A 12,119-nucleotide genomic window follows, 5' to 3' on the forward strand; every position below is an offset into this window, starting at 1 on the left:
GCGTATAACAAGGGTCCACTGTATAAGAAATAACATTTTCAAATAAAAGGGGGCATTAGAGATAAACAAATTCTTCTTCCCCAATCTTTCTGTGTTAAAATACACTCACACACATAATACACACAAACATATCAATCATTCTATTGTAAGAAAGACCAATTTTTTCCAGTGCTTGCAGAAATTTGAACAGGAAGCATTTAGACATGCTGCGTATTGCTCTTGATACTTGTAGTGTTTGCCTTACTGCCATTCCTGTTATATCCTGTGTGAAACACAGATCAGATGACCAAATACTCTGGGACAAACATTATGCTTGTGTATATGTTGAAAACTCCAGCTGCCCCGAAAGGGTTCTTTACAGTTTCACTTTATAATGAATTTCTTACTTCTGCATACAGTATTTATGCCTCTCCACTTCCTGCTAAAGGACTACCCATGGCCTTTTTATTGTATTTTATCAATTTCAATGCAGAAATTGTGAAATATGGTCCTTTATTCCCCATCACTTGGTTCACTTAGTTGAATCGAGTGATAATCTAATGGTCTATAACACAATCTGTCCCAGTCCACAGCTCTGTTAAAGTAATAATAATAAATAATAAAATCTTTATTTATATCCCGCCCTTCCAGAAAGATCAGGGCGGCTTACAATATAACAATACAACAAATACAGATTAAAAACACAACAAGGTCAATAAAAATAACAATAAAAAGCCCCATTAGCCCGTCCTCATGGCCACGGAAGAGGAGGGAGGCCCACAGGATGTTAGTCGGGGAATGCCTGCTTAAATAGGAAGGTCTTAAGATCCTTCCTAAATTGGGCCAGGGTAGTAGATGAGCGGAGCTCGGTGGGCAGCGTATTCCAAAGGGCAGGGGCAGCTGTGGAAAAGGCTCTTCTAGAAGTAGAAGCAAGCCTAGCCCCTGGCACCTTCAGCAATTGCTGCCCAGATGTTCTGAGGGTGCGAGGCGGATTGTACGGGGAGAGGCGGTCCTTCAGGAAACCTGGGCCCAAGCCATTTAGGGCTTTATAGGTAATAACCAACGCCTTATATTGAGCTCGGAAGCGAATAGGCAGCCAATGAAGATCTTTAAGTATAGGTGTTATATGGCTGGTCCTGGTAGCGCCAGTGACCAGCCGGGCTGCCATATTCTGTACCAATTGAAGCTTCCGAGTTTGGTATAAGGGTTGCCCCATGTAGAGTACATTGCAGAAGTCCAATCTCGAAGTTACCAGAGCATGTACAACAGATTCTAGGTCCCTCCGGTCCAGGTATGGGCGCAGCTGGCGGATCAGCCGAAGCTGATAACAAGTGCTCTTGACCGTCGCATTCACCTGAGCAGTTAGATGAAGCGACGAATCAAGAAGCACGCCCAGACTGCGCACAGAGTCCTTCACAGGGAGCGTGACCCCGTTCAGGACAGGTGGAACCACGGCCATTCCTGGACCGGGGGAACCTATCACTAGTACCTCCGTTTTCTCTGGATTTAGTTTGAGTCGGTTTTTCCTCATCCAGTCCATTACTGACTCCAGACAGGCCACGAGAGGGGAGACGCCATCCCTGGTCACTGCATCAGTCGGAGACATAGAGAAAATAATCTGGGTGTCATCAGCGTACTGATAACCCCGCGCCCCATGTCTCCGGATGATCTCTCCCAGCGGTTTCATGTAAATGTTAAATAGCATGGGAGACAGAATGGCTCCCTGAGGGACCCCAGTTTTAAGGGCCCGCTCACTGGAGCACACGTCTCCCAGCTGCACCATCTGGGACCTCCCAGAGAGGTAGGACCGGAACCACTGGAGCACAGTGCCCCCGATCCCAACCTCCGCCAGGCGCCCCAGAAGGATACCATGGTCTATGGTATCGAAAGCCGCTGAGATGTCCAAGAGCACCAACAGGGACACGCTTCCCCTGTCGATGCTCAGACGGAGATCATCGACCAAGGCGACCATGGCCGTCTCGACCCCGTGACCCGCCCGGAAGCCAGTTTGAAATGGATCCAGATAATCAGTTTCATCCAAGACCGCCTGAAGCTGGATCGCAACCGCCCTCTCGATCACCTTCCCCAAAAATGGTAGCAGCGAAACAGGCCGATAATTATTATGTACCAGGGGGTCGAGGGAGGGCTTTTTTAGGATCGGTCTTACTATGGCCAATTTGAGATCCGATGGAAACTGCCCGTCCCTCAAAGAGGTATTAATTATTCGGCGTAACAATGTCGTTACTACCGGTCCCCCCTGGGCCGCTAGCCATGAGGGGCAGGGATCAAGAGAGCAGGTCGTTTTCCAAACACTTCCGAGGATCTTGTCCACATCCTCGGTACTCACCAACTCAAACTGATCCAGTGTAACACAGTCCACGGAGGCTCTGGACACTTCTACCCTAGGTTCTGCATTAACATCGGCGTTCAGACCTTCGCTTATGCGAGAAGTTTTATCCACAAAAAAGTCATTGAAAAGGTCACAGCAGGCCTTAGAAGGTTCAAGGATCTGGTTCGGGGCAGGAGGGAGCTGGGTTAGCTCCCTGACCACCCTGAACAACTCTGCCGGACGTGACTCAGCGGACGCAATACGAGCACCATAGAACGAATTCTTTGTTGCTCGTATTGCCTCTCCATAGTCCTTCAACAGCCGGTCTAGGAGAGTCTTGTCATTTAAGCGAAGGTGTTTCCGCCAACGGTACTCTAGTCGTCGCAGGACCCGCTTCCTTGCCCGGAGATCTTCCGTATACCAGGGCTTACGATTGGAAGCGGGCCTGAGAGGACGCTTGGGAGCGATTCTGTGTATAGCCCCAGAAAGACCGGTATTCCAGATACCGGTAAGGGCATCAACAGAGTCGCCGTCATTTCCAACCGTGAGCCCCTCTAGGGCTTCTTGGAACCTCTGAGGTTCCATCAGCCTTCGAGGGTGGACCATCCTAACTGGTCCACCACCCCCGGGAGGGATCTGGGTAGAAGCCTTGATTTCCACCTCTACCAGGAAATGATCCGTCCATGACAAGGGGGAAATTTTAGCAATTTCCACCCACGGATTTTCCGCATCCGTACAGAAGACCAAATCGAGGGTATTACCCGCACAATGCGTAGGACCCTGTATCAGCTGGGACAGGCCCATGGCCGCCATGGTTTCCATGAATTCCCGAGCCGCACCGGATGGAACATAGTTGGACGTGAGGGAGATGTTGAAGTCGCCCAGGACAAGAAGCCTGGGCGTCTCCAACATCAGCTCAGCGACCAGCTGTGTCAGCTCGTTAAGGGAGTCCGCTAATGCACGGGGTGGCCGATACACCAACAGAATCCCTAGACTGTCCCTAGCCTTTAGGGTCAGGTAAATACACTCGATATAGGTGGTCTGTCGGACGTGGTTCCTGGTGAGGGACACGATGTTCCTATGTACCAAGGCCACACACCCCCCCCGCCCACCTAACCTGCGCTGGTCCTTCACCGAGTACCCGGCAGGCAGGGCCTGAGCCCACACAGCATCCCCTTCAGGCCCCAGCCAGGTCTCGGTAATGCAAGCCAGGTCACACTTAGAGTCCTCCAGGAGGTCATGGAGGATGTGGGACTTGTTGTTAATAGACCTGGCATTGCACAGGGGCAGCGACAGGGTTTGTGGCACGGTTGGAGAGACCCTCAGGTTCTTTCGGTTGGGAGGGGGACAGGAAGGCGGGATAGATATAACGCATCTATCTCGCCTTCCCCTGGAACGCAAGTCCCTTCTCCCACCGCCATACCTCCCCCTGCCCCACACTACCTCAATAGGGGCTCCGCTCTCCCAGATGTCATCCCTGGCCCTGGCATCCCCCGCGCCCCTAGCCTCCCCCCAACCCTCTATGGTTGCGTTTAACATGGCTATTTCCCCCCCACTTCTTTGGGAGATACTAAATGCAGACACCACAAGTGTGAATGGCGTGTGTGTATTCACGGTGCATTTTCCTTCAAATATATGTGCATCATTTAATGTGCATTTTAAAGTGGAGATGCAAAAACTGGATGTACACACCATTCCTGTGATGCAGTACTTTATAAAGAGAATAAATATTTTGTAAAAATCTGGTGAGAAGCTGCTCTGGAGTATGATTTGCATTTGGATGTGTGTCAGTCATTGACAGTAATCACATACTTATCACCACAGACTGAAGATATAACCAATGCAGTCTCAACTCAAACAACATTTGTAAATGCAGACATTTCATACATTCCACTGAGAGTCTTCAAGGACTCCATTATTCTGGAATGAGGGCCAAACCATGTACATGCACATAAGTACCAGCCCTAATATATTTTGGGGGGTCAAATACTTATGTGATAGCAACACCTGTTCCACCTCAGTGTCAGAAACTGCAACATGAGGGTTTGGAGCTGGGTATTACAGGCAAATACGTGGAGTTTGGGATTACAGGATCAGAGTGTCAACGGACTTATATGCAGGTACTTTAATTTAACTTGAGCTGTGGGATTACTTAACTGCATATTTCAAACATGGCATGTCCTTGACATATGTTTCAAAGGATACCAATTCAACAGATTTCTGTTTAACTGCTGACAGCTAAACTCTGAGGTTCAAACCATGAGACTGAGAGACATATTTATTTAAAGTAGAATCTTCCCCAAATGGCTTGATTTTGAGAGCAAAAGGTGTTCATTTATGGAGACATCAAATCTTTCCTCCTCACAGTCTTTTCCTCGATTTTCACTGATCCCACATGGGAGAAAATCACCTTTGAGAGGGCAAATACGCTGTGGATGCAGACAAGACTTAGCACCCCAGTCACCCTTTTGCTTTAAATACTGGGCACACAAATGCTTCGCTATATTGGGACAGATCTGGAGTTAATAAATGGGACTGTGTTTTGAGCCTCAGTGACTGATTTTCTGACAAACAAGCACCCAAGCTAGGGAATAACTACAGCGTGTGAATATTCTGTGTGAAAGCCAATCTAGTATATACCAAGTGACTTGAATGACTTTTCCTAACTTGTTTGCAACCAATAGATCATATTGAATGTTTTTATGTAAACTTTGTATTGTTGGGGGAAGAACCACCCAATCAGAGATTTATATTTTCATAAATGTTAAATTTAGTTAAATTTTGTTACAGAGTTGTTAAATTAGAAATCTATTGCTGTCTTCAAACAATATACAGTCTTGTGTATGCATTGTTTGTATGAATAAACATAAACTATATGATGAACCTAATGCAGACATCTTAATTCTATTGGAAAGGATCTTTCCTTCTAGAGAGAATGAAATTTCAGCCCTGTTTCAGTGTTCTCTGCTGGTGCTCTTCCAGCTTTGTTGAGCAGTATAAAACTGGTTCCCAAGGCTTAGTCACTTACTGATATCACATCACAGATTGAACCAAGAGCTGGGAGTTCTTGTCTCCTTAGAAACAGAGAATACCAGCTTCAGGGGTGAGCTAAGCCCCCACACCATCTGACTACAGAGCTTTTACTGTAACACAAATACCCAGCTTTACTTTTTCCCCCACTATGTGAATGGCTGCTGTTGAATCCTATGAGAAAAAGTAAAATACTGCACTTCAGCAATGCTTTGTGACCTAACATGCCCACTGTATATGGCACTAAAGGACCTGCCATCCCTCTGGTTAAGAGTGAGAGATGCCACTAAGGCTGCAATGCAGTGGTTAACAGGACACAAGTTAAAACACAGATTTCTCATTTCATCGTTCACATACTACTGCAAAAACTTCTAGGCCAGAAATTTTTGAAGAGGCCGATTATAAAGCAGAAATGGCTACTGGTTGGCATATAATCAGGCTGATTGCAGTTGGTTTTAGGGTGAATTTGGAACAAGGATTTGTGGAGAGGATATTTCCAGGTCAAGACTAGGCCAAGATATTTGTGCTCCCTGGGTTAGATGAGCAAATCAACACCATCGCCACCCCCACAAACCACCGAAGTATACAGTACCCAATGCCAATCAAGTTTACTTTGGAACATGAGGCAGTACATCCCACAAGGACCTCCCCTCTTTCCTAGCAGTATATTGAACAGTTTGCTGCCCTTTCACATCATCCAAAGTTTACTATCTGCATCAACGTAGGGCCAACCCTCTTGTGGATCATTATCAGCAAGCCCAAGTAACATAAAGTCAAAATTACATTGTTCCTCCCCCCGCCCAGGTTTTGAATATTCCTGGGAACTACTATTGTCAGAATGACAATATTATTCTGAGAGTTGAATTGAGAAACAGCAAATCTGCAACAATTGTTAACTGTCATCAAGTTGAGTTTGATTTATGGTGACCCCCCCTGAATGAGAGACCTCCAAGTCACCCCATCACTGACTGCTCAGGTCTTGCAGACTTGGGGGAGGGTCTGTGTCTTCCACAGTTGAGTATCCATCTAGTTTGCAGTCTTTTCTTTGTCCTACTGCCTTCTACCTTATCAAGCATCATTTGTCTTTCTTAGTGTGAGTCATGTCTTCTCCTGGTATGACAATCTCAGTTTAGAAATCTTGGTTTCTAGGATTCAATTGCTCTATGAGCCTTTGTTTGACCTTTTTAGCCATGCATAAACTCTTCCCCAACATCACATTTCAAATGAGTTGAAATCAGCTTTCTTCACCTATCAGCTTTCATCTCTGTCCAGCTTTCACAACCATACATAGAAATGGGAAATACCATGTCATGAACAGTCATAACTTTAATATGTATTTTGACACTTCAGGATCTTGTTTAGTTCCTTCATAGCTTCTCTCACAAGTTCTAATCTTTTTCTGATTTCTTCACTATTATGATTAATGACTGGGCCAAAGTATAGAAAATCTTGAATTATTCCAGTGTCTTCATCATCTGCTTTAAAGTTACGTAAATTATCTGTGGTCATAAAAAAATACCTTGTGTTTTATGCAGGGGTTAGTTGTGTTGGCCATTTAGTAAATTCAAACAAAAAACCACCAAAGAGTGATACTTTTTATTGGCCAACTGAAATGCACAATATACTTGTTTCAAGCTTTCAAAGCGCCACTGGCTTCTCCATCAGGCAAGAGTTTACATTGGTATTTAACATCTTGCCTGATAAAGAAGCCGGTGGAGCTTCGAAAGCTTGCAACAAGTATATTGTGCATTTCAGTTGGTCAATAAAGGTATCACTCTTTGGTGGACTTTTGCTTGTGTTTTATGTAGCTATAGCATTCCCACTAGATGGCAGAATAGTCCTGCACACATTTCCCCCTTGTGACATCTTTTTCTGTGATGTCACAAATAAAAGACCATGTCATTGGAAATGGTTGTAACAAGCTAGGATTGCAATATGTTAGGAGAATATCAAAATCTAGTCACCCTTCTACTGAGTCAATCTCTGTTGCAACCAGTCCACAGAGCTGAATGTAGGAATAAATTCATACTACATTTTCATCTTCCACAGTTTTTCATGGCTCCTCTTTTTCCCCGTTCAAAGTAACCCACCCAATTGGCATATTTGTTGTTGTTGTTGTTTTAAGGAAAAGAAAATAAATTCTCACAGATAAACAGCCAGTGTTATCTCAAAGGGATGAGGTATATGACGTCCTTTACTCATTTCATGAGAAATCTTCTGTAACATATTCCTGTATTTTACAGGTAAGAAACCAAGGGGGAAAGCGGATGGATGAGTTCATACTTGAGTCAACCTTTCCAAATCAATCCCTGACAATTCCTTGACTGCACTCTATTCTGATTAATGACTGAGCCAAAGTATAGAAATTAATAATAATAATAATAATAATAATAATAATAATAATAATTTTTATTTATATCCTGCCTCTCCCTATGGATTGAGGCGGGTTACATGATGAATCATGCTAGTTAGTATACAGTGTTCAAAATTTTCTTTTAAAACTTTTAAAAAACCCCCAGTGTGCCATAGAAGATTCTGGAGCAAATCAGGGCACTTTTTACCTATTCCCTTAATTGCTAGTCATATGTATTGAGCCTAGATTGAATGTAAATGGAAAGTAAGTCCTAAAATATACTCCACACTCCCCTGCAAGTTCACACTGGAAAAGAAGTTGACGGTAGTCCTTCGGGTAGCTTCCCTGCCATTTCTGGACCAATTATAAATAATTTTGCTATTTAGCTTCTTTTTTAAAAAAATGCTTATTTTAGCAGTTTTTGTCCCTCAAGAAGCTGTGTGGCTCTTAAATCAGATCGTATTTTTAACTTGGATTGGGCCCACATGCATTTTTCAGACTGAAAGTCACCATACCCACCCATCCAGCTGCTATTTGGCCCTAAAGGTGTTCACAGTTGATAACACATTCATGGATTTATAAGCAATGGGAGAGAAGTACTTTTTGCAGGAAAATGAAGCAGGAGCCCATATGTTCTGGAGCTGAGGCCCAGCTGCTGCTTTTCATATAGCACTATATAACATGCATCAGGCAATATAGTGAAGAATCTTTTTTTGTAAGCTGAAGAAACATTGGATTTCTTTACACTGGTTTGGAGCTAGATTTGGGTGCACGCAACTCAGTTGCTAGAATTTGATTCTCACTTCCTTCCCATAACACCCATACCAGCCCCTCCACCAACATCATGCAAGTTACACATTTCATTATACATCATCATCATCTTCATGCATGTTACTCAGAACCTTCTCATCCTGCTGTATAAGAAATTCTAGTTTTGCCTGTGCACTTATGTTCGCCTAAAACTGGAGTTAGTCCATTTTTTAGGAAATGCTGTTTTTAGAGCGAGCCAGAAAAGATCTTAGGAAAGGAAATCCAAGGCAGTGGTTATTCAAATGTTTTGAATTTAAGTCCCCAGAATCAAAAAACACTGATCGTGCTTCATAGAGCCTCTTGGAGATTGAGTCCAAAACATTGGCAGGGCCAAAAGTCAAGGATCACTGATCTAAAAGATCTGGGCTAAATATGTCAGCCTCTGACCAAGTGGAAGAAGGAGCAGAAGATATGGCAAGTGGATGCAAATTAGCATTCCAGTTCATATAGTATTGTGTGCCTTCAAGTCATTTCTGACTTATGGCAACCCCAAGGCAAACCTGTCATGGAGTTTTCTGGGGTTGAGTGCAAGGTCACCCAATGGGTTTCTATGGCCAAGCAGGGAATCAAACCCTAATCTCCAGAGTCGTAGTCCAATGCTCAAACCTCTGACATTTGCACTATAAAACTAATTAAAATAACTACTTTCAGCACCATTTGTGAAACATGTTTATCAAAAGGATTCCCCCTTGAAGGTGTTTATAAGCAAACTGTGGGTTTTTATAAGGAGTGTGGAGGGTTGTGGTCTACTAAGGTCTCTTTAGAGGCTAATGCATCACCCCTTATTTTTTATTTACGGTATTTATATCCCACCCTTCAGCCCTAAAGGCTCTCAGAGTGGCTTACAATTATTATTATTATTATTATTATTATTATTATTATTATTATTCATTACACAGCTCCCTGCCCCCAGGCTTACAATCTAAAAAGACACAACACAAAAGGAAAAGGGAATGATGGTGGGGAAAGGGATCAAATCCAGTGTTTTTTTCTCTCCCTCTGAGGCCTGGCACAAGGCAGATGGACTACAGTGCATCCACATCATATGCAAGTTTGATATATGCGGCTTTCAGCACACACTGAAAGCCATGCCGGAAGAAGCCTCAGCGCGCCCAGAAGGGGTAATGGCTCACACGTCGCACCACAGGCACAAGCCCAATTATTTTTAATGGGGCTTGAGCATATGTGGAATTCCCCTTATGTGGGGGGGGGGGGGGTCTGGGAAGGGCCCACTGTACTTATTTACTTCCTTCCCACACTTCCCATAGTTGCCCACACCAGCTTTAAAACCAGCTGATGGATGCTAGCTGTTTGCATTGGCAGCCAACAAGCTATAGAACAGGGGTTGGCAGAATGCACACCTGCAGATGTTGTTGGACTGCAAATCCCAAGAGTGCTAGCCAGAATAAACACTGGTGAAGAGGGATGGGAGGTGGAGTCCAAAAAGACTCAGAGGGCTACCTCTTGCCCTTTTGGTATAAATGGCACTTTAGGTTAAGGTTAGAAATTGATTGCTTCCCCCCCCCCCCCACTTAAGTGTGCCACCAATTCACTTTGGGACCTAAGATGAGTACCAGGCTCTCCCACCATACCCCTGGGCTGGCTGTGTCTATTTCCAAAGATATGGGAGCAGTCCCAGTGTTTTCTTCTGCTGATCAAGCAACTGTGCTCCTTGCCATAGTTTAGAATAACAACCCCAAGGATATTGTTCCAAGGTTGTATGTAGGCATGGCAGGAGCTTGTTGTGTGCCTTCTGCTCAACTCTGAATAATGGTCAGGGTTTTGTTGACAAAATCAGTTTGGTGGAGGTTTGTCTCTAAGGCAGTGTCTTTCCAAACTTTGGTGTTTTGAATTTCACCTCAAAGCCCTATCCAGTTTGGCCAACAATTGCCAATCCTGGGAGCTGAAGTCCAAAACATTTGGAGGACCAAAATCTGGGAACCACTGCTGTAAGGCCTAGAGAGTGGGACTTCCCCAAGGTCACTCAGGGGGTTTCCATGGATGAGCTGGGGTTCAAACCCTGGTCTCCTGAAGTCCTAGTCCAACACTGAAACCACTACTCCACACTGGTTGGTGGTCATACTTTGAGGCAAAACAGTATAGGTTTCTTAGGAGGCTTCTACTGGAAGGGCCAATTGATCCCCACAATAGCAGCTAGTGGCTCCCATGTCAATAGGGCAGTGAATCTATTTATGGTACCGTCCACGAGGCTGCATATATAAGGGGAATATGGTTTAGCATATAGATAACTCTTTCAAAATAGATTTCAGCCTGGAACAGATTCACCACCCCAGTTATGGCAGTAACTAGCCTCTACTGGTTCCCCATTCATCATCCTACATGACTTATCAGAGAGTAAACCCCACTGATCTCAATGGAACTGAGTTCAGAACTGATACCTTCACAATGAAGGGGTCTGAAAACCATGCCCTATGAGGAGAGATTTGGGGAGCTGGGTGTGTTTAGTCTGGAGATGAGATGGTTAAGTGGTGATATCATAAGCTTGTTTAAGTATTTGAAGGATGTCATATTGAAAATGGAGCAAGCTTGTTTTCTGCTGCTCCAGAGAACAGGACCCAGAGCAATGGATTCAAACTACAGGAAAAGGATTCCACCTCAACATGAGGAGGAACTATTTGACAGTGGAACACACTCCTTCCTGGAGAGTGGTGGAGTCTCCATCCCTGGAGGTCTTTAAGCAGAGGCTGGATGGCCATCTGTCAGAATGCTTTGATGACAAGTCCCTGCATGGCAGAATGGGGTTCGACTGGATGGCTCTTGAGATTTCTTCCAACTCTACAATTCTATGATTCTATGACTACTCCGGCCAGAATTGTCAAGATATTGAACCTTTTTATACTCTGACCAGATGTCCTCACCGCAAAGGAGGGCAAGGCACCACAATTTGTCAAGTGTCAAGTACACAAGAAAAATTGAGGACATGACCAAAGATGAAGCTCAAAGCACTCATCGAACCGTCAGTCCATGCCTCTTAGTCCTGCTTGAAATGGAGGACATTTTGGGATTCCCTCCTGGACAGAAGGTAGAAATGTAGGACAGACCCTGGATAAAAAGGATGTGTCTGGTCAGCCTGTTTATACTCCACAATGATAGCACGATGTTTCCACCTGAGTGGCCTCTTGAATAGTGGGACCTGTGGTGGAGACTTGTATAGAACTCTTACCCAGAGAGCTTCACCATACCATAAATCTCAGGATTCCATCGGATGTTGCCATGGTGGTTGAAGTGGAATCATAGTTTAGAATGGGGCAAGGTTATATTGCACTTCCCAGCTCAGTTCACCTAAGAAGAGAGAGAAGCAGGGAGGGAAGAGGAAGGAAGGAAGGAAGGAAGGAAGGAAGGAAGACAGAAGAGAGGGAGGGAGGATGTAAAGAAGAATGGGAAGAGGAAGGAAGGGAAGAGGAGGGGAGGGAGGGAAGAGAAAACAAAAGAAAAAGGAAGGAGGGAGGGAGGGAAGAGAAAAAGGGAGGGAGGGAAGAGGACAGAAGGAAGGAAGGAAGGAAGGAAGGAAGGAAGGAAGGAAGGAAGGAAGACAGAAGGGAGGGAGGATGTAAAGAAGAAAGGGAAGAGGAAGGAAGAGAAGAGGGAGGGAGGGAA

Source organism: Sceloporus occidentalis, unplaced genomic scaffold (genome assembly GCF_023333645.1).
Source record: "Sceloporus occidentalis isolate IW3139 unplaced genomic scaffold, rSceOcc1.0.p SCAF_5, whole genome shotgun sequence".
Taxonomy (NCBI): domain Eukaryota; kingdom Metazoa; phylum Chordata; class Lepidosauria; order Squamata; family Phrynosomatidae; genus Sceloporus; species Sceloporus occidentalis.